Below are 22,600 nucleotides of genomic sequence, written 5' to 3'. Positions count from 1 at the left end.
AGATAAAAGTTTTTGCCCGACCGCGTGTAAACTGGCGTGTGGAATTCCGTATGCGTTATCGCGCGATCCTATCGACGTGCATTCTGCCGTGTCGTCGATGGAAATCGTGTTGTACCGACCTGCCTGCACTTTACACTCCCTAAGGAAACGTGTTTTTCACCGGAGAGAAAGAACATTAATGGACAGTAAAGAATACTTTCACCTAGTAAGAGTAGCATACTACTTTCGGTACTACAGCTACGAATCAATCTTTCCTCCCTGAAGGGAAAAATTGGTTTTCTGGATTAATACGATCGTAACTGATTTTTCTTGATATTAACATCAAGTGATCTCGTTACTATAATTAAACTGCGGATGTGTTCACATTTTTGTGAAATTTAACAATGAAAAACTCTATAAAATGCATATAATGTGTAGAGATAGAAATTCGGATATAAAATATCAAAGGTGGATTACTTATTGTTATACTTACTAGATTTAACTAATCTTCAGATTTCATTTTTTTAGTTTTGTTCATAAAGATTTACATTTAATACGGCATATTATTAGAAAATGAAAACTGTAGATCTCTTAAAAGCAGTTGATAATTTGATGAAATTTTATGAAAGTCAAAAATAAAATAAACAATTAATCGATCGTAATCCATTCCTCTCATAAAAAATTGTTTATAAATGTTATGTTTAATATTTTTGATGAATTCAGAGCGGCTATAGAAATTCAGTTGTAACCGCCAAAAGTTCGACTGCGCGGCAAGGATGCGCATCGGGTGCTAAAGGAATATCGATTTCGTCTGCGATGCAGTTCACAATGTCAATAATCGATAGAACGGTCGATGAAGCGGTGCGCCGCGGCGCGGAGTTGGGAGCTACTCCTTGTTTTGGTTGAATGCGTGACGCGTGTGTTCGTGACGAACGGAATTAATCTCATCGTTTTCTCATATACGCATTCTTGTAGTACGGATATATCGCGCATCCTATTGTTTTTATTAGCCGTATAATGTGTCGTTCGTGTACGAAAAGTTAATGAGCAGACTGCCCACGTTCGCATTTACGTGAATCCGTAGTGTGCATTGGTTCCGAATGTGCCATGATAGGCGTGATTTCGTATCAGAGAACAGTGCCCAGTGAAGATCTTTGGAGAGACACGAAGATAATGTGAAGATAAAGACGAGGTAGAGTAATTACATTATCTTCTGAGGAGGGGATGTTCTGACGGAGGCTCATCAGGTTCTCTCACGTTCTCCTACCCCGTTCACGTCTGGGCATTGACATTAGCTGTTGGATTAGGTTTCGCGATAGAAGCGTTCACGACAGGGTTGACAACTGTAGTTGCTGTATTTCGATAAGGTAAGGTTGGAAATCACGGTCATATAAGCAGGTCTGAAATAGTCTGGATACATACATATATACCGAAAGCACAGACGAAAGTGTCCACAGAGAGAATTGAAGAAAATCAAGATGGTGACCGAAGTAAGACGTGGTTGGTCACATGACAAACTGTGGTTTATTTCGAGTAATTGAAATTGACGAGATAGTCATTCTTTTATTCAGATTTTTCATTACTAAAATAATTATAATAAATCCTGTTAGTAAAACGAAATGTTGCATATTTTTTAAATTAAGAAAGATAAAAACTTATGAATTTAATAATAAACTCTAATACAGTAGTAGCAAAGAGATATAAGTGCGAAATTTTATGTTGTAAGGAATTATTGCCACAAGAGTATTTAAAATATTTTTTAATTAATAACTTCGGATGTTTTTCCCTAGCAAGTGTCCGGACCTGTTTATATAACCGTGTCTGAAATAAAAGAATAATTTTCTTGGCGTCTGATTTAATTAATATTGTAGGCATCATTTCATTGACCAACGTTTGTTCTCGGTATAACATCGGGTTTTATGCTTACCGGTTTTGTACTCAAGTGTCACAGTGTAGATAAGTCAACTAAGTGAGCTTCTATGTAAATCGATTAAGCAATTGACCAAATTATCATAAATTGACTTAACAGTTAAAAGTACTGTTTATTTAATCGCCATCGTCATGGACTGTAGGAAGAATAACAATAACCTCCAATTTCGAATTTTCTACCTCAAGTTTTAAAATGTATTGTATACTTCAAAAATTAATTCAAGATTAAATTTTGTTCTTCTATCACGAAATCAAGAAAATGGGAAACTATAATATGGTAGCAAAATACAATTTCATATCAATACGACTACTAATGGTAAGGTAACCAATGTGAGAAAAAATGTAATTATGTACTCGTATGTTTATAGAGATTCAGATAGGCTTCGATAATTTTGGCGACTTCATTAATTTGCTTCATTTCCTTATCCTAATGTGGGAAATGAAGAAAGATGCATTATCCTTTCTATACTAAAGTTGCATCATACCCATAATCTTGGATTATAGCTTCTTATCCAATCAGCTATCGCCTCTAAAGTATGCAGGTGTGTTTACATACAACTTATACGGTTGAGGCACCAAATACCTCGTTCCGATGTACACGATCGTCAGCAGATTATGCTGCACCTATATAAAAGTTTGGCTACGGATAAGAGATTACATCGACTTTTATGAATATGACGTTAGCTACTTTTCAGAAGTTTCCTCTCTCTCTGTTTATACGAGAGTAATACGTTTCCCTCCTGGAGTGCTAGAAAAGTAGTATCTTCATGGATCATTTTTTAATATATCATGCTACTGGCGAATACTTTGTCGTTCCTATATATTAATAATGGAAACTATTTGATAACGATTATTTAGAAAATGTAATTTGAATATTTCTTTAGAATATCTTAGAGCTGTAATATTTATATAATATATAACTTCTAGCTGTCATTTGCATATTAAAAGAATGAAAAATTTCACACTAAAGAATTCTGTATTAAAAGAAATGGACCTAGCTTTAAGAGAAGATATTGATTTAGATAATCTTCTATGTTTTCATTTATTATATTACTGTGCATGCTTGGATACTACAAGAATATAGTGATAGATGAATAAAGTAAAACTTAAAAATTTAAAGTCATATAAATTAGTTTCTGTAGATGAAACAAGACATAAAATATGTTTATATCTTGATAGCTACATAAAGTGTTTCTTTGTGAGAAATGGCGTTCATCCATTTAAACCATTATTCAACAAAAAGATGCTTTCTCACTGTTTGCCATTTCTCTATGAATTGCAGCCTCTTGCTTAGTTAATCATTGTTGTACTGTGCCTAGGCTTGTTCTCTTAGTTGCATGTAGAGAACACGTATATGTTCATACGGAACATTAGAAGTTGGTACACAGTCCTATGGTGTGACATCCGTACGGCTCGTTAACACGCGTTACTCCAAGATTCCTCTCCGTTATACATATATACAACAATGCGCAATAGCTTCATCAGCGCTGAGAACAAACTTCCTCAGATCGATGTTATATACGATCGAACTGTTTCTGAACTAATCAAGTTCCTTTAGACTATCAAGTCTCAAGACTTGCGCTGTTGTATCGACTTCTCACAATGAGACCCATTTAGAAACTACCAATTTCATTCCTTAGTTTACTTCTTTTCTTCGTACAACTTCTAGCCGATAATAATCGTTATTTTGTAATTGCTATACCTATAGCACTAAATTTCATGAAGCATTCAAAATAATTTTGGACAAAAATTAATATTTCCAAAGCAATATAGACATACAACGAAATGAAGATTCGTAAGTAGAATGATTGTTAGACCTAGATTTCATGTACAAAATTCGAATTAGTTTGATGTTATCTAAATATCTTAATTTAAATTGTAGCTCAAAATATAACGCAGATTTAAATATAAAAAGCATTTGATAAATATCTAATGCTATTAATAAACATCTTCAACGATCTTTTCTTTCACAATTTTAGAAATATAATAAATTAATATATACATTATTATATACATGATATTATATACATGATAATGTATACATAATTATTATTGGCACGTTAATCATTATTCTCAATATTGATGTAACATCTATATCACTAGATGTATACTCTATATAAATGTATACAAACAAATTGAATTGCAATTTTACATAGACAATGATACAATGAAAAATTATTAATTCTTAATTCATATACTCTTTTCTCAAAACTTCCCAGATCAATACCAGTAACTAACATCAGTAATTAACATCTTTATAACCCTTCATTTTTCAACTCTACTCTACTTTTTACTCTAAAAGGATATACCCGATAAACTATAGTTAAAGAACGCGTCCACGGGATCGGAAAATAACGTTGCAATTTCACCGACGGTTTCACCTTTATCTGAAAATCGTGAATTCTTCACTACGAGCGAATCCAATGGCTGAGGTAACCACGCTACCTGCATTCTTCCGATACGCAGCATTCACTAAGGTGTTAAACTGTGTATCAGGGAGTCTGTCAAAATGACGCATCGCTCTTTCCTACATAAATACGCGGCCAATGACGCGTGACGTAACTCAATCAATTGCTTAGGTTCATTCGCATATTTGCCGACTCGCGGTACCGCGATAGCATACATAGCGTTGGCAAGTCACGATCAGCCACTGGCAAGATGATGGATGAATAGACGTAAACGAAATTATAGCTTGACGTGATCTCGATTAAGCGGGCTGGTGTGTAAAGGTGAAACATGGAAAGCATGTAAATACCGTCGTGTCACGCATCGATTTTAAACAAGTTCGTCCTGTCGATGAAATTATCCTCTCCTTACGTCTCTCAAACTCTGCCAACGAGAGTTTTGCCGATGTCGCAATCGTTGAATCGAACGCGATGTGTATCTTCGTGCAGGTACAGTTATGTGAGATTATATCTTATTCGGTTGTACACTAAGGTATTTCTTTTGGTTTATTATTTATGGGAAGAAATGAAATTTATTATAATCGTTCGGCTAATCTTGTGCGATACATTCTTTGATCTTTAATAAACCTTTGACCTTATATAATCTTGCACTGACCCACGATAGTACTTGAATGGTTACTATTTATTGGTTGAATTAAGGATTAAATAAGGATCAAGTAAGAATTATATTGAGTGAATTCGAAACCAGTCTGAAAATGTATATATAAATTACAGAATATTTAATAATACGTATTATATCAAATAAATATCAAATATGGTACCATTGAATATTGAGGCTTCTAATGTAATGGAAGTGAAGTGTTTGGATATTTTTCTAATCTTCATGAAATTTATAGTTGAATCAGAAATTATACAGTATTATCAAAATAATCAAAATGAAGAAGCAAATTTTATAATAAACAGTGGATATACTATGGTATAGTTAGGTCTGTATAATAGTTCCGTGTTTTCATAGGACGTGCGAGTTAAACAAGTCGGGCAGAACAAACTTTCAGTAAAATAATGTTAATTACTGTTCATAAACCCGTCAGAAACTATTGAAATAATCTGAGCATCGCATGGAACAAATTTCGTTGTTAAAAGCGAAAATTCGCCCGTTTCAGAGTTAAATAATTTAAAAAATATACAATATTAAATACGAAAATATCTTTTCTATGATATCTTTGTTTTTAAAGATATAATTTTATTTTCAACGTTACAATGATGCGTGTTGTTATCTGAATACGAAGGAGTGTCTCGAAAAAAATTGGTTAAGTATTCAGAGAAAACCGAGATTCGGGGAAAAGTCGGAAGAAATAAGGTCCATGGTGGCCGTGACGGTGTGAATTATACGGTAACAATGATTTCACATTTTCGGCTAGTTTGCTAGCTGTCCATTCGACAACCTATGGTATCTGGTTTTTGTTCCATCGTTCGTGTATTTAGGGCGGAACAACACACGAGATGACCATCGCGCGGCAAAATTCGCAATGCCAGTGGACGGTCAGATAGACCGATATCGGTTTTTGATGAAATCAGGATTTGTTTGACATTCTGCACATTGGAAGGTACTAGCTTCAGTCTGCAACGTCCGCTTGAAATTTAATATGCACGACTTGTGCGCTGAAATTTCTCCCAATTCTCTGCTAGAATGAGTTGCCCTAGCAGGCAACAAGCAAAGGAGATAGATTTCAGCTATGTTTTAGAGCAAATTTTTTAGCAAACGCTTCTTTTGTTATGCGTAAATACGCTAAAGATATAAATCGAATGTTCATTAATTTACATTTTGATAATAACTATTCCTTTAACGCTCGTGAAATAATCTTTTTTAAAGATCAGTATTATTATACGTAAACCAAAACTATTATTTCATCTTGTACGTAGCTTTGCATTTTGTATTCGACCATCGATACAGCAAATGTTTTACTTGCTTGTTGTGTCTTCAGTGTTTGATATTTCGTTATACTTTCGAAACAATTTTTAAATACAAGTTTAAATTGTTTTCTATAAATTTGATATGAGTATCATCTTTATAAAATGTTAAAAACAATTCACACGAATTTCAGGATAAAATATCGTCAGTGCTAACTTCACAGGGCAAAGGTCAATTATTTATCTGATTGGTTTCTATCTGTATTTGATTGATTTTTTAAAATGGTTTATTTAATTGAATTCTACCTACCATCCTCGCTTTCTCATTTAAAAATAATCAAGGTTTCTAATAAGGATCATACTCAAATTATGTTACACGACTATTACTACATTAATCTTATATCAAATAAAAATGAATAACACTTAACTAAATCATAATATCGCTCAATACAATATCGTTTCTTCAGCATAACCAGTTAATGCTGGTGTTAAATCATCCATAATACAATTTAATCAGATCACAACGCGAGAACGTGTCATATATTATTGAACCTATGATATAACAATTAATAAACACAAGTACTAATTTATTCCATATCCGAGGTAATATACATACGCTTCTGGATTCACGTGGAATTTCAATTACACGAAAGAAACCAGGTGTCTTGTTATGTGTTCGAACAGTTTAACGATAATTACGTCCCTTTGTACACCACATATACCTTCACTTCTGTATAAACGTATATATACACCGCATTCTCGAACTGTTAATCGCACGAAAGCCTTATACGGAATTATAGCTAAGTCTACAGCTAGATGTAGCCGCGTTAGTCGGTCGTAGAATCTTTTTATTGCCAGCTGATGACGCCTTAAAAGAGCGCAGGTAATAATAGACGAATACCGTGTACGCCTTTTCGACGTATCATGTGCCGCTAAATTACTTTTTTTTATCGTTTTACCGTCTTTGTCTCGCGTGCTGTTACACACGTGTTTTTTCCTTTGTGGCGATGTTATTATAATTATAAAATATTTAATCTATTCAGAATCACTTGTAAAACATCTGGTTTCCTCATAGCGATGATTGTACGTTCTGCGAAGGTTAAATATATTTTTATTACCATTACATAAGTGGAATTACCAGTTTCTTATTTATTACTTTACCCACAAGAAATTAGCTTCATCCTAGTTCATTTATATCCCTTCTTATGTATAAGAAATATCGTGTATTAAAAATTAGAATTCACTTGTCACGTTTGTTGTCGATCCTATTTTCATTATCTACGATGTTGTATGCTAACACGCTATTTTCATGTAATACCCGTCTACTTTATAAAGTTTAGCATATACGTCCGATATGGATTGTTATGAAAGATTTTTTCCACAATCGTTTTGATTGTAATTTTATCTTGCATTCAAATAGGTACCATATATCTGATTATTAGATTAGCCTATATGAAATATTGTTTTTCAAATGATTCTGTAACTATGTATGAGCTCTTCGAAATATAATAGGTTTAATATAATCAAACAACTGATAAGTCTAGTAAATCTAGAATAATTGAACTAGCTAGTCTTTGAGGAAGTGTAATAAATCATGTGAAAATTACTTTGATTAGATAACTACACGTAATATTTATAGTACTATCTATCTATAATATATCTATAGTATAGTAGTAGTATGCTGTTGAAGTTTCATTTGAGAAGTTGATATTTTATATTACGGATTTTTAGAACTTTAGTTATACAGTTACCAAAGTAAATACAATATCTTGTTATAGTATTTAGAGGATGAACGAGTCTTTGCTTACATCAGTTGCACTTTTCTAGTTCTATTCGAAATATGAATTTGTATAAAAAATTTCAATCCATATAGAACCTAAAACGCCAATTCTAATACACGGAACGACTTAAATTAAATTTTCCTTTAAAATTTCAAATCTATGTGAATACAAACACTTGAAATTTAATTAGATTAAAAGGAATAAAATTAAAAAGAATGGGGGATACAGAAATAGACGTATAGTGTAATTCAATTTCGCAGATATGTTCATGTCGAAACTATCAGGCAGTAGCCTAAATCCAGTTTATCGTAGGCTGATCCCATTAAAGGAAGATGATAATGAACTTAAGCCTGGTGGAACAGTAGATGTTACGTCGAAGTTCGATGAACGATGCCGCGGATGAAGCACAATTCGCTACGCGAGATATTATTACGAGCGAAATGTGCGTAAGAGAAACGTAGAAAAGTTATTCGAGGTAAGAAATGTCTTATTAAATGACCAGGCAATAGCGCGGGTATTACCGGCTATTCAGAACCGGATTTATTATTACTTCCAGAACTCATTAATGAAAATAATCAGCGGTTAGTTACGACTGTGAATTTACGATCATAATAAGGATAAAGACGGCCATTCTACGTACGAACTAGCCTTGACAAGTGAAGACTTCATTTAAAAGTCTTCAATATCTTTTGTCGTATCGAACCAAAGATCTTTTTCTCGTCTCGTGTTTCTTCGATACTGTGCGCGGTGTATAGCCTCGGGCGGTCGACGAATAACTTTTATGGACGCATCAACGTGGAATTAATATGAAAAAGATGAAAGAAATACTTTATTTAATACGACGATATGTCGTTTACAAGGTGCCGTGAAAATGCTTCCGTTGAGAGCTGTTTTTAACTACTGTCATGCAAAAATGGAACGTATGGATAAGTATGGAAATGGAGGTGATGCGTACATGGAGAAACTAGTTTTTGTTTTCACGTCTTCTTTCGTTGTATCGGAGAACGTATTTCCGTTTTGATAATTAAGCATCCTCCAATAACGAGCGATTGGAGCTGTAATAATTATAGATCGAAATTAGGTATCCATGTAAAATTATTTTGTTGCAAAAAGGCAGCAAAAGTTTGGTCTTACAGTTTTGCATTTATTTTATTTAATCCCTGTAGTGATATGAAACTGAGGAAAATTACAAATTTTGTTATACTGCAGACTGCATGATATTCGCAGTTCTAGCGTAATATGGCGTTTATTAATATAGCGCTATGGTGTAAGTTCATATACTTTTAGCGAGGTCTTTACGCCTTTTACGAGGTAGTCAAGGATATAGTAAAGATGATACATCGAAAAGAGACAAGAAATGAATAGTCTCAAGAAAAGTATTGAAAAAGATGAAGTACCGTAAGACTCTGAAAAGTGATTGACGATTCTAGAGAATGAAGTGATTATAAACAATAGTCGATATTAATATTAAAACGATAATATCTACAAAATCTGTTGCTGTAATAGGAAACCTAGAGAGGACTTGATTGATTGCAGTACTACAACGTATTGTTATTACTTCTGAGAAGTATGCAATTTTGGAAAGAAGGCTTTTTTTATTATGATTATATAATTGTCACATAGTCAGGACGATGATTGGATTTCGATAATTGGCATATAAATAAACGAAGAATTAGTTCACAATAATTAACCATCTTTAAATTAGCCAATAAAGTAAGTGAAATAAACGAACTATCTGTGATGGTTTATTGTACGTCTTGGTTTATTATTATGGTTTATTATTATTAAAGAAACGAGTGATAAAATTAGTCAATGTATATAAAATAGTCAATGTATATTAAAATCACTTTAAATACCAGTACAAAGTGTATGCCGGTCCTAATTGTCGCTCGCTCAATACTACTGCTCAACTCTACGCTCGCTATTCGACTGTCTGACTATAATAATCCGTCCTAGAAAGCACGCTCGTCTATTTGTATCGACCGGCGGTATTGTAAAAAGTTCAAATGTAGCTCTGGTTGACGATTACAAATAACGACGATAATGTTTTGTCCGGGGTTCGTTTACCTTTGAAACAACGTTGACGCTCCAAGACACAACCATATAAGTCTCTCTAGATTCGAATCTTTCGTTGATTTATGTGCCGTACACATATGTGCTACAACAATAAAAGGAAATCGAATTTTTATGTGAGACTAGTACCTCGGTCATAGGATAATTAGCATACATTAAAAAAGAAGATGGGCCAAAACTTTATGCTGTAACAAGATATTTAAAGCAGAGATTAATGTTTTAAACTTTACGACCGCAAAATGTTACAAAAACCTGTTAATCTTCCGCTTACGGTATTTGAGTATTAGCGACCAGAATATTGCAAAGCGTAATCTCGACACTTCATGTAACAAATAGTAAGAATCAATTCTCCGTTATGATTATTAACCCAAAATTATATGGTAGACGTTATAATATTCTGAAAATACTTATCACGCTTTACGACGTACTAGCTCATATTATACACATAATTGCATAGTGTGATAGCTGCCCTAATTGTACTTTCACACGTTGAAACACGTTTTGAACGGTAAAAGACAAATAAAACGTCTTGATACATGAATGTCGACCACATGGATCGAATTACATTGATCCTGTTTATCGACTTAAAAATCCAAGTACAATCTTTTAAATCTTTTGAAGAATCTAGTCATGATAATCTCTAATGCTTCTTCGAGATTTTAGAAGACATTGGAATTTTCGAACAGACATTTAGTTAGAACTTAGATTAGAACGTAGATTCCAGGAATTTCGTAGAGCACGTGAATGTCAATTCCAGGAATTCCATTAAATCATGATCTCACTGTGATAAGTAGGATGGCATAGTCGAGAATAAAAGCATTTCGAAGGTGTTACGTCGCGTGATGTATTTCAGCCGTCACGGGGTATCTTCCCCGAAATAATTCGTCGTAGCCCGCGCAGCTGGTAAGTTATGCGCGAGCTCGTGCGCGAGAATTATGTTAACAATGCCATTAAGGTTCGTGTTACGTTCGCGGAGGCGTGATATTTTTTATTTTCTCCGGCATGACGACCTGCTGGTGCTCGGAGGCTGAGCTCGCGCGCGGATGAAAGCAGGAAAGCGTAGCTCTTCCGTAGGGGAAAGGAAAAAGGGGGATGGCCGAGCTCTGGGTAGTCGAAAATTGCAGTCACAATTCTTCGCAAGACAGATATTATTACCGTTTCTCCTGGCAAAACGTTTCCATACCGGTGTGTGCGCCTTCAATTACGCAAAACGCGTTTAAACTCAATACACCTGGCTTACATTGAAGTTAGCATTGTGGCAGCATGTAGAGAGAGAGAGAGAGAGAGAGAGAGAGAGAGAGAGAGAGAGAGAGAGAGAGAGAGAAAGAGAGGGAGAGTCTAGGCTGTTGGCATGTTCCAAGCTCTCCTTGTGTTCAACCCTGTGCTGATAGCCGGAATGATCTCCTTCCTGGGATCGTGAAAATTTTCCGCGTACGCCGCAGTAAACCACATCGTCATTGTTTCCCTTGGCAACGTTATACATCTTCGTTGTTAAGACAGCCCCTGTGGCTGGCGTCCTGCATTATTTCGCGCGAAAGGATTTCGACTGTAATTTCGTTAAATTACCGCACGAAGAAAACGAACAGGCCATGTAAAGTCGCGCGAGGGAATATTCAATTTTCCACGTTCAAATTATCGGATGGTATTTTTAAAAACAGGTGAGATAGTTGAAGAAAAAATGTTAATTCAACGACGAGTTTAATTTTAGTCATGCATATCGAGTATGCAGCCTACGCACCGAAAGAAAAGCTGCAATTTATATAAATTCACTTGGCGAATTTCGCGTATATGTTTCAACAAAAATATGATGAGATTGTTTTGTGTTTGAAACAAAATATTCTAAGTTTAATAGCTGCAAATTTCTTTTTTATGTTTTTCAGCGAAACGAATATTCAGTATTGTCTTCAACATTATATTGCTTTTATTAAGAATTTATATTTTTAGTATTGTTCGCGAATAGCGACATCTTAAATTCTATTAGCACCACGTAAATTCGGTATACAATTTTCTTTCGAATTTGCGATCGCTAGCCGACAAGCAATCGGATTGAAACTGTAGCCGAATGTAAAAGGTACGCGGCTTATCAAGAATGTAGAACATAAAATGCTGTCGTAGCAAGAACCATGGCCCCTGAAGCAACTTTATATCCTCATAAAATCTATAGAGTACTATTCGAAATAACTTGCGGCCCTTTTCTGTAAAATAGCTTTTATCGGTTACATAATTTCAGTATTCCAAATTGAATGAAGCTCGTGGATCCTATATACCTCAAATTTTTCAAATTCCAGAATATGTTATATCCCATAAAACTGAACAAAACTATTATAATCAAAAATCGCAAATTAATAGCAAGCTCAAGTTATGATAAAAGCTATACTCCTTTGAAACAGAAATACTGTTATAATTATGTGTACAGTTTAAGAGCATAAGAATTCTCTGTCAATCGTTTACCTAGATTTTCTAATTTCATTATTACAACCTCCCTTCATCCTTACGAATCCAAAGATATTACTCTCGCATTCTTTTCTCGCAAATCACACGGTCAGTTTTTCTATTTCAGTACAATTTTATTGCACCAAAGAAGAATCGCAAAGATTCACCTGATATAAACACGAAAGCTTCCTATAAGAAATCAATAACGAGTCAAGAGACGAACGAATTTCGTTAAATATCCAAGATGTCGATAGCATTCGAATCGAAAAAAAGAAAAAGCGGCGGCATCAAGAAGAGGCGGCTCTTTTGTTTGCCACGAATCAAACAGCGTAAGAATCACGGCACTCTAACCGGTAATCTCTGAGACCACAGGGGTCTCGCTTATGCGGTGAAGTATTCCATGTGCGCGTAGTCCAGATGTATCGGATTATCTAGGTCCTGCCGACACACTATGGCTGAATCGTATCAACGGAACGACGTTGCCTTCTTCGTCTTTATATCCGTTCTCGTAACCCTTTCTTGTTTCACTGGTTCTCTTCATTTCATCGTCTGTTTGCTGGCCTGCTCTTCGCTCCGCCTTCTTTGACTGGTGATATAGTTATACATTATTCGATATTGCGGCATCACGAGTTCCACCAGGACGATATTCTCATTGTATGCTGTGCCTGCACTTAGCAATACATAGCTGGCCTGGGTGGACAATGTTCGTAGACGCCGGGGCAAAACCGAAGTCGTCGGTATCGGGGGAGAAGGGAGGGTAGCTGTATATCGAGGAGAAGAGAAGGACAGAGAGGGCCAGGAGGCCACGGGGACGCAAGTACAATTCAATGTACAATGTTTGAACATTACTTGAATGCTTAATGAAGTCGTGTCTTATATCGAACAATGCCTCGAACCGTTCGTTCGTTCGCATCTAAATCCTCTCTATAAACCTGCCCGCGCCCGCCGTTGTCCTGTTTCTCCCCCACCCTCATCACCCTTTCGATACTGTCCCATTCTCTTCTTCAAACGTGTTCTCCACTTTTCTTCTTCTCTCATTGTCCGTGCTGTCTTTCTACGTGCCTCTTGCTGTTCTACGTGGTCCCTACCACGAGATCCATGGACCAAGCTTCGCCATTATGGATCCCTCTCTATACACTTTGTCTCACCCCCTCGGTGAGTGTGCGCGCGGGCGCTCTCAGTTCTGTTCTTCTCTCGCAACACTGTCTTCTCTTCTACATAGGTTCCGCTACACCGAGAGTCGGCCAGCATCGTTGCTTGGCTACGATCTTCTTCGAGTATGATAATACGTTCCTCGAGCCAATAATCTTTATCGCCGGCATCTTTCGTGTGATCTTCGCTTCAACGATGCACGCGGCACGTTAATAACCCAGGCTTATTATTATTTGTCGTACAGATGCTTTCGGATAAGCCTCATCGGACGATCGGCGCAGTAGTTTATCCCGACAACTAGCTAGCATCCCTCGCGTCGAGATCAACTTACTCCCGTACGGTGTTTATGATATACTTGACCCTTTCCAACTAGTTGGATACCGTTTCTCTATGTTCTCGCTTAACCTGAGCCTTTGCCTGCTTGATTAATACATCGATTATATGAAAGAACAGTTCAGCGAGGAAGGCAACAGAGAGATAAAAAGGAAGAAACCTACACCTTCAGACATCTTGGTCTGCCGGCGATGAATTCGCTAGAGATACTCAAACTTCTTCACTGTAGCGTTAAATCTTTACTCAATTGACCGAGATACGTGCAGACTTTGTTAACAAAGATTGGTATTTTCACAATGGATTTTACTATGTACTCGAAACGTGTCTCAACGATGAAAACATAACTGCGTATCGTATTGCTCCTGTGTCTCATATCCGTTCCGTAATTCCGTTCTGAAGCTACGAAGCAACTGAAGACTGTCCTCGATATTCAAGACAATCGCTCTTCTCGAATCGTGACTTGGTATTCGCGAGCCGCGATCGATGTCCCTTATGGAAAACGCTTCGTTGTCCATCCTTGTTCTACTTTTGCTTTCATCTTAGTCGTTCGTCCTTGACTTCACCTTCACCTTCACCTTCACCTTCCTTTCTCCGAGACTTCACCTTCACCTTCAGTTTCGTCTTCTTCCTCGTTACGTTCACCTTCAACTTAAATCCCCGTTCTCTCCCTCGTTTTCGTCATTTTAGTTAGGACACGAGATAGCCACCGATCAATCTACGGCTGCAACCATAATCGAAGAGTATTTCGATACACGATATAACGATTCATCGTGGCCGGTAGTTACGGTCAGGAACATTTCTCGAAAAGGAAGCACAGCGCGCCACGAGGAAAAGCGAAAAGGACAAACGAGGAAGCAACAGACGATGGAATAAGAAAATTACACACACGCGTGCAAACCGGCAGGATCTTAGCTTCTTAGTAACGACTGAATTCACCATTCGCGTTTATCAAAAGGATGCGCGATAGCAGCGCGATAATACGCCGCGGTACAACGCGCAGGCAAAATTGTTGCCCCTTAACCTCTTGCCACATGAAACGGCTCGATGATCCTTCGCATGGTGGTATTACATGAGCTGGAAAGTATAATTCTATCATGAGCCTTAGAAGATGATCATTTTGCATGTTAGAACGGACTCTTGTTCTTCCTTGCTAACTCGTACGTACATAATTGCGAAGCCATGTCTTGCATTTGCATTATCATTATTATCAAACTAAGGCGCGTTCAATGAAACTTTAATGTTAAAGTGATTCTCGTTTTACCAAGCTTAAAAACTATTCGGATTATGATGGATTTTCTAACTAACTCGATATCGATAAAAATGAAATTTTACGAGTCAACGTTTATTAGTTATTGCATATTATCACTCAGTTTGTTTGATAAACGTTCTCTATTTTGAACTAAATAATTTTGCAAAACTTCCTGCAACAGTGTGTGTTACACAATATATAGATTGAGGTCGGGTGAATGTTAGAATGGGGCAGGGCTTGGTTTCTGGTATAGCGATAAATCAAAAAACTGAAATACACGTATTTTGTATAAAGCTTCATGTTCATGAAAATGAATTTTGCGAGCTCACTGAATTCACCGCGTGCATTTAACTAACCCTGTGTTTGACTGATCTTGCTACAAACTGTCAATTCCGTGTATTACTTCCGTTTACAAAATTGCTGACGCTTTTAAGGGTTTATTTCTCCTGTTTTTATTGTTGATTTTGTATTCATATTGGAAATGTCATTACGACGAAAGAGTAGAGTAACAAAAGTCTTTGATACTTTTAATTATTTTTCACTGAGTTTTAATTAATTCTTGGTTAACGTTTGATTAATTTTTAATAATCTTAGTAATTCACAGAAAAATCCATCAATGAAATATTAATCAAATTCAAGAATATTTTTATCTACATTTAAATAACTGAAGCCACAACAATATTTTCTAAATCTTTTTATAAACATTTACTCTGACCGATTTTCATCTTCTAGTAGCAAATATTTCTTATTTTATCCCCTATTGCTTCTTTATACAACCAAATCATATTTATATGAAGAATATTTCTGTATTTGATAAGTTTAATGTTATTTCATTGTATACATTGGCCACGTCGTCTATTGAAATATTTCAGTTTCCTTCCACTCTAATAAAGAGTCGATAAAGGTAACGTAATAAATCCACCACTGAAAGGAATCAATTTTCCATTGTACCTTTCCTCTTATTACATCACACTTTAGTTTTATTCTTGACCACATTTTACATCGTCGTATTCGATGCAAATCCCATTAGTTTTCTATTTCACGGGGCGAATCCGATAATATTCATTCAGAAAGAATAGAAAATCTTTCGTCATATTTTTCCACGAACGTGGAATGATCTACGTTATACCATAGGAGGAATCGGAGAAATAACAAGGCTGCTGGGAAAAGTTCCGTAGCGTGCACATTCCCTTCCAACTTACGTAAAAATGGTAAAGGATTTCGCGCGAAGATTATAACGATTTCGCGTACGTGAAACACGATCAACGTCACGTTTCGTTAAAAGTTACATGACGTTACCCTCCATATTTTCTGAATATTTTTATTTCTCTGCTTAGTTCGTAGCAAATAATTTCAAAAGTTCAGCTCGTAGAAAATATAATTCCAGTCGTAAAAATTTGATATAAATATATAATACATTTATGAATATTTTTGATATTCGCAAGATGGAAGATATCCGAATCGATGTTTCATAACTTCATTTATACATAGTAAGAAATGGTACGATTTTATTTCAAAATTCAATCACAATTCAAGATTATACTATATCGCAGAAAATATCGTAGAATCCGATTAGTTCCTTATAATTAGTCCTTTTCTTAACTTGTTTCAATTTATTACTAAATAAAAAAAAAATAATTTCAAATTAAACGTATAAATTGAATTTATCAAAAATCACAACGTTCTTAAGAGTATCATCATTCGAAACAATTCGAAACCAGTTTACATCAAAATGGGAAAAGATTTTCCAAGAAGATCATAACCATTCCGACGGAGAAATGTGGCCAGTATCACGTTACTCGGACAGGAACGTGTTCTCGTAAAACGAAAAGATACTTTTCTCCGGTCGACCCACGTCACACATATTTTATTTGTCAATCGAACTCGATATCACGGGAATTCCTCCGGGGGTGGCGTGGTTAGTGGTCTCCGCTTTCAAATTAGTATTCGTCGTCGTAGCTTGCAGCGTGTCAAGCAAGGGGATGGTGGATCGACGGAGGCGAATAGCGAACCCAAAGGAACAGAGGGGTAATGCGGTTATCTTGTAGCAGAGTATTATTTCCTCTTTCAATAAGAAGAGCCGCCCTCCCTCTTGCCATCGTTCCCACCTTCTGCTTTGAAAGCCCATCTAGAGAACAACTTTTGTTCGTTTCCTCTTTCCTTTTTCATCAACACAAGATACCAGTTAGGTTGGTATCCCCGCTATTGTCATATTTATCGGCGATTATTAAATACTTTAAATTACATCTACCTTTCAAATGAAGCATTTTCCTTCGAAAAGACGAGTCCGTTTCGAGAAGCGAATTTGGGGAGAATATTTCATTTGTCTGTAAATATTCGATGTTTGTTCCCTTCTTATGATATTTGAAATATACGAGAAGTAATATTAATAATTACTTTGTGGTTCTATATTTGAAATTTTATTGGAATTGAGCCACATTTAACAAGTTAAATTCAAAGGCTGCTGATAATTTGGCTATAGTAATACATTTTTGCAACTTACAAGAATGTTCATATTATTAAAGGCACAAAAATGTGCAGAATATACATAATGTGCAAAAGTATATAAAATACACAAAATACTTGTTATATTTAGTTGGTAATACAAATCATTATTTAGTATCCCTATTGCTTTATTTATATCGATAAAGACATAAGTTTACATAAAAATTTGCAGTCTACTAATGAACAGTGGTCTATTTCTATTATGTTTTGATATAAAATAATCTGTTTTATTACTAATGCAATTAATGGAACGAAATAAAAGCTTGAACAAAGGGTTAAAAGAGGAATAAGTATTATGAACGTACAAATTGCTAATATGCAATTGCAATGATGTGGAAATGAATATTTTTAATGTTAAATGTACAGTGAAACACGTACCAGATATCACTCGGAAGGTACATACATACGAAGATTAATTAAATTCCAGTCAAAGCTCCGAAAAATTTGGATTTCATAGACTCAAGCTATTATACATACAGAGCAATGTTTCGAATTAACTTTTACATTTTGGAATGAAGCTCGAAAAATGGCTGGAGAAATCGGTTAGTAGCAGAGAACGGGTTTTACTTTATGTCATTTCCAAATGAAACAAAAATTAATAGGATCAAATTTTCAGGTCGGCCAACGTGATAGAATAAATTAAATTGTTGTAAATTAAAATCAGGATTTAAAAGAGAAATTGTGCTAAAAATTTTTTCCCTGTAAAATAAAAAAAAACGATAGGAATTTAACGTCTCTTCCCTATTCGTTCTTTAAATTCGAACAACTCCAATTCCAATTAAATAAAAATTTCCAATTGTACGATATTCAGTTGTTTGTCGTAAAATAAAAAAAAAAAAACTATCTATTGGAGGAAACATGGATGGCGGATGATCGGTATTAGTCCGCATTCCATTCACTTTGGTACCAAAGCAAGCTCGAGCGAAGGTTCACGAACCCGACACTGATACCCGAAGATGGCCGTGAACTGTTTGAGAGGAAAATGAGACAGATAACGTAAGGGCGAATCGAGCCGAACGGGGCAACGAGTTCTTGTCGCGTTGCAACAGTAAAACAAGCTAGAGATAGACCGTGTGAGATCGAATCGGTACCGAAGTAGAAACGAAAGGATTCCAAAGGCTCTCTTTGGACTTAAGGAGTTACCTTCCGGCTACCTTCGATAGTCTCGAAGATGCACTGTATACTCGAAGAATATAACCAAAGCGATAATAATCGGTTGACCATGCTTATGGTCTAGGTTAGGGTGGGGAACAGTCGCTTCACGAGCCGCTAGCCATTCTTTCAACAAGGTTGTTTACTGGATAATAGAAGAACCTCTGGGCTAGTTTGAATCCTACCTCGGCTCGTATCAGTTTTATTCTATCAGTGTTAGGGAAGATGCGCGCGAGCATTCAACTGTGAAAGAATATCCAAGTATTTTTAGTGCCTCGTTATTTCAGCTGATTTCATCCGTTCGGGATCCAGCTCCTGCTCTAACGCCTTGATCTAGAACACGATTTTCATTCTTATCGCGTTGAACGCAACGTACTGAAATGTATACGAATGTTAATATGTGCTTCTGATCTTACCGACGTCAATAAAATTACGAACGTCTTATTCCGCTTATAGCGCGTACGGCATGTTTCAAATGGGATGTAGCAGGTCTATCTTGATAGAAAATAAAGAAGTCAGATCTAATTTCGTATCTTTTTAATTAAAATTTACGTGATTTAGAACAGTTTTCCATGGAATATTCGAGATATTTGAAACGATGTTTCAAAATCCGTTTAGAGATTTTGTGTCTACTAACTGTAATTCCACAATTCGATTACGAGTAATCTAACAGATGAAATGATAAAACGAGGAATGCAACGTCTCATTGCCCTTTTTACACAAATCCTTTCATCCGTTTACTCAGTTTTTCTTGTATTCGAATTATTTGAAGGCTACCGAGTGAATGCTAAGCTTGTACATTAATTTAACATTTATCATTCTAACTAAAAGATGCTAAAACGTGGATTATCTTAATTTATCACATAATTGGGACTAGTGATTCTCCTTGTATCTATAATCTTCCATCTAGATACACAAATTTTAATCAAATACTGTCGACCTCAAATTCTACTTTACATAAAGAGATTATGTTCTGCTTCGCAACTTCTTTCTAATCCCATAGCTAGACATTCGTTTAACCCACTAATTGCAAGGTTCAACATTGCCTTAACACATTTCATTACCAACGTTTCTAATTATTACTTTATTTTCTTAAATTCCATTTTTTAACGCTATGTCCATGGAAGGGAATACCCAGCATTGGTTACTTATCTTTTTCATCGCCATCACTTCTACCCAGATTCTATAAGCTTACAAACTATAAGGAAATTGAAACATTTATGGTATTGCTTGGTCCTTAACGGATTAAATACCGCGAAAGAACGGGTCGCGGTCTTTGAACCAGTACATCATAAAGCACATGTTGCGCACAAATTTGAACGGGGAGAGAGGGGAAGCCGTGGTAATAAGGCAGGTAGATGTAACATGCGTGCGTTATGGCACGCAGCTTTCATATCTGGCCTCTTCCTGTATTCACCTGCACGCAGGAGCGCGCGTGCACGCGGTGTGCGGCCACGTATGCACGTGAGCATATAGCATCAGCCACGAAGAGTATCCGATGGTGGTCGAGAGAACGCGCGTGGTCTCGCTCGTAGATCAATGGGACACGCTTCCACGGCGTATTCCATGCGACTATGCCTCGATTGTTGTTCATCATACGACTATAGAGAGATAAAAGGAGGAAACGACAAGGGGTGGACGAGAGGGCGGCAGCGGAAGAAAAGGGGAGGGAAGAAGAAAGCAGCAAGTGTGTAGCGAGAAGCATCAGCAAGAGCACACACAGCGAGTGCCGTGTCGCCACCGAGGATAAAGGAGTTGTGGAACGCGGCGAGTAAGAAACACGCGGAAACGGGTGACAGTTCGTGCCGCGGCCATAACAGCCACGCTATTTTGCCGTGGATTTTTCCTTCCTCTTCCCCCTCCCTCTTCTCTATCGCGGCTGCTCTTTTCTTTCTTCTTTCTCCCTTCGTCCTTTTATCTATCGACCTCCCTACGCCTTTCCATCTTCCTCGTTTGCGGCACTAGCCTCCAACAACATCGAGTCGCCGATCACGGCCTCAGATAGACGATGGCTACGGAGCTATAGGGATAAAAAGGAATCCAAGAGAAGCACCGGACTTCTGAAAAACCGCGAATGTCAGGCGATGCTCGGGAGTATTAGATAGATCGCTGGACCAGATCGACGCTGCCTCCTGCGGTGTGCTCAATCAGACACAGAGATTGTCGCGATTTTTGATCGCAAATTGGACTACTATTTTAGCGTTAGAGTAACCAACTGCATACCGTACACGTAATTTGTATCGTGTGACTTACAGTTATTTTCATATACCGCGAAATCAAGATTGCTGGTATTGCTGCTATAAGATAGACGTATTTATTGTATGGAGCAAATGGCTATCGCAGAAAAAATTATCTAGTAGATCCTTCTCATTCTTTCCAAGAAAATTCTTTAGAACTCTGTGCGTTTAATTATTTAAATTATCTATGCCCATGGGTTGTTATTACTATTGTAAAATAGTAGAATGAACGATAGATTTCAAACTACGATGTTTCGTAAAAGTTGTAAAATGAAAATTATTGGAACGCTTTCTAAAGTTAAAACGATCTTCCAGGAATTTTGTGCATTCAATTACTTAAATCTACACTCCATACGAAGATTATAAAATATAATATAGCAAAACGAAGTTTTACAATATAGAAAAAGAATGTAAACGTATGCTTTGTAATCTCTACAGTCTCAAAAAAAAAAAAAAAATTGTAAAAACTACAGTATGCAGCGTGAAAAGATTTACGTCGAAAACGTTCGACTACATCGGCGTACTAGAACTTACACGGACCGGTGTTGCTTGTCAGGTCGGACACTCTAGCCGACATGACAGTGCAAAATTGAATTTCAACCTCAGCAGCGATCGCATCCCTTGAACGTCGTCTAACTCGCCACTTTCCATCAGGGAATAAAACGATTGTCACGATACGAACTGGAAAGATCTTTTTTCGCGGGAGAAAAGCCAGAATAGGAGTGACTAGCAGATTACATTCTGGCGAGTCGTTGATGGTTTTACGAAGACTGTTCGTCTTCCCATCTAACATACCCTAGTTCTACGCGTATCAAGGAGAAGTTACTTGATAAATCTACTTCTGTGCTCTAGGTAGCCTCTTTCTCTCTTCGTATACCTGTTAGATGAAGAATTCTATGTGGTTAAGAAAGGGAAAAGTTTACGGCAAAAAGTATCGTACGGGCTCGTCGGGTGGAAGATGCGGGATGCTTTTTGCAACGGGTCTGCAACGCCACTGCTGACCGCGAACAAGATTATCGTGGTATCGAATTCGGCACGAAAATTGCGAAGAGAAATTTATCGTTGCCACACTCGAGAAAAATGATTCACGCTGCCAAACGTTAACGCGTAAAACCACAGCGGGATCGACCTTAGTCATTGCGCGGCATGGGGAGGGATAATTTCTTTAAGCCTACGGCGTTCATGGTGGTTCTCCTCGTATTTATCTGCCCATCGAATAATTTCATTCCCCGGCTACCGCAAATGTAATGAATTTTCGTTGTAGGGATTGACACGTGTTTGAACGGCCGACAAAATAGGCTGAGAATCGTGATTTTCATTTTTATAGTAATTATTACAGTTACAAGTAAAATACCGTGATTTAAAATATTAGCCTTTCCTTTTTAATGCAGATACTCTTTCTTTCAAATCGAAATACTTGTAGTAGAAAAATGCGATATTTCTATCACCTTTTTTCGAAAA

General features: G+C 36.5%; 2 protein-coding genes and 1 long non-coding RNA gene across 5 annotated transcripts in view; 2 read left to right on the top strand and 1 right to left on the bottom strand.

Moving 5' to 3' along the window:
• The window catches only part of LOC126920757 (autophagy-related protein 16-1), a 607,999-nt gene that overhangs the window by 402,676 nt on the left and 182,723 nt on the right, over window positions 1-22,600 (top strand). The window lies entirely within an intron of this gene.
• Window positions 1-22,600, bottom strand: part of LOC126920756 (uncharacterized) — a 253,230-nt gene that overhangs the window by 129,882 nt on the left and 100,748 nt on the right. The gene's annotated exons all lie outside the window — the stretch shown is intronic.
• On the top strand, window positions 9,834-21,606 carry LOC126920769 (uncharacterized). Its single transcript, XR_007712089.1, has 2 exons — window positions 9,834-11,343; window positions 11,374-21,606. It is a non-coding gene; the product is annotated as an uncharacterized LOC126920769 (long non-coding RNA).

This window comes from Bombus affinis, chromosome 9 (assembly GCF_024516045.1).
Source record: "Bombus affinis isolate iyBomAffi1 chromosome 9, iyBomAffi1.2, whole genome shotgun sequence".
Taxonomy (NCBI): Eukaryota; Metazoa; Arthropoda; class Insecta; order Hymenoptera; family Apidae; genus Bombus; species Bombus affinis.
Note: the sequence above shows the minus strand (reverse complement) of the source record. Positions and strands in the feature narration are given on the sequence as shown.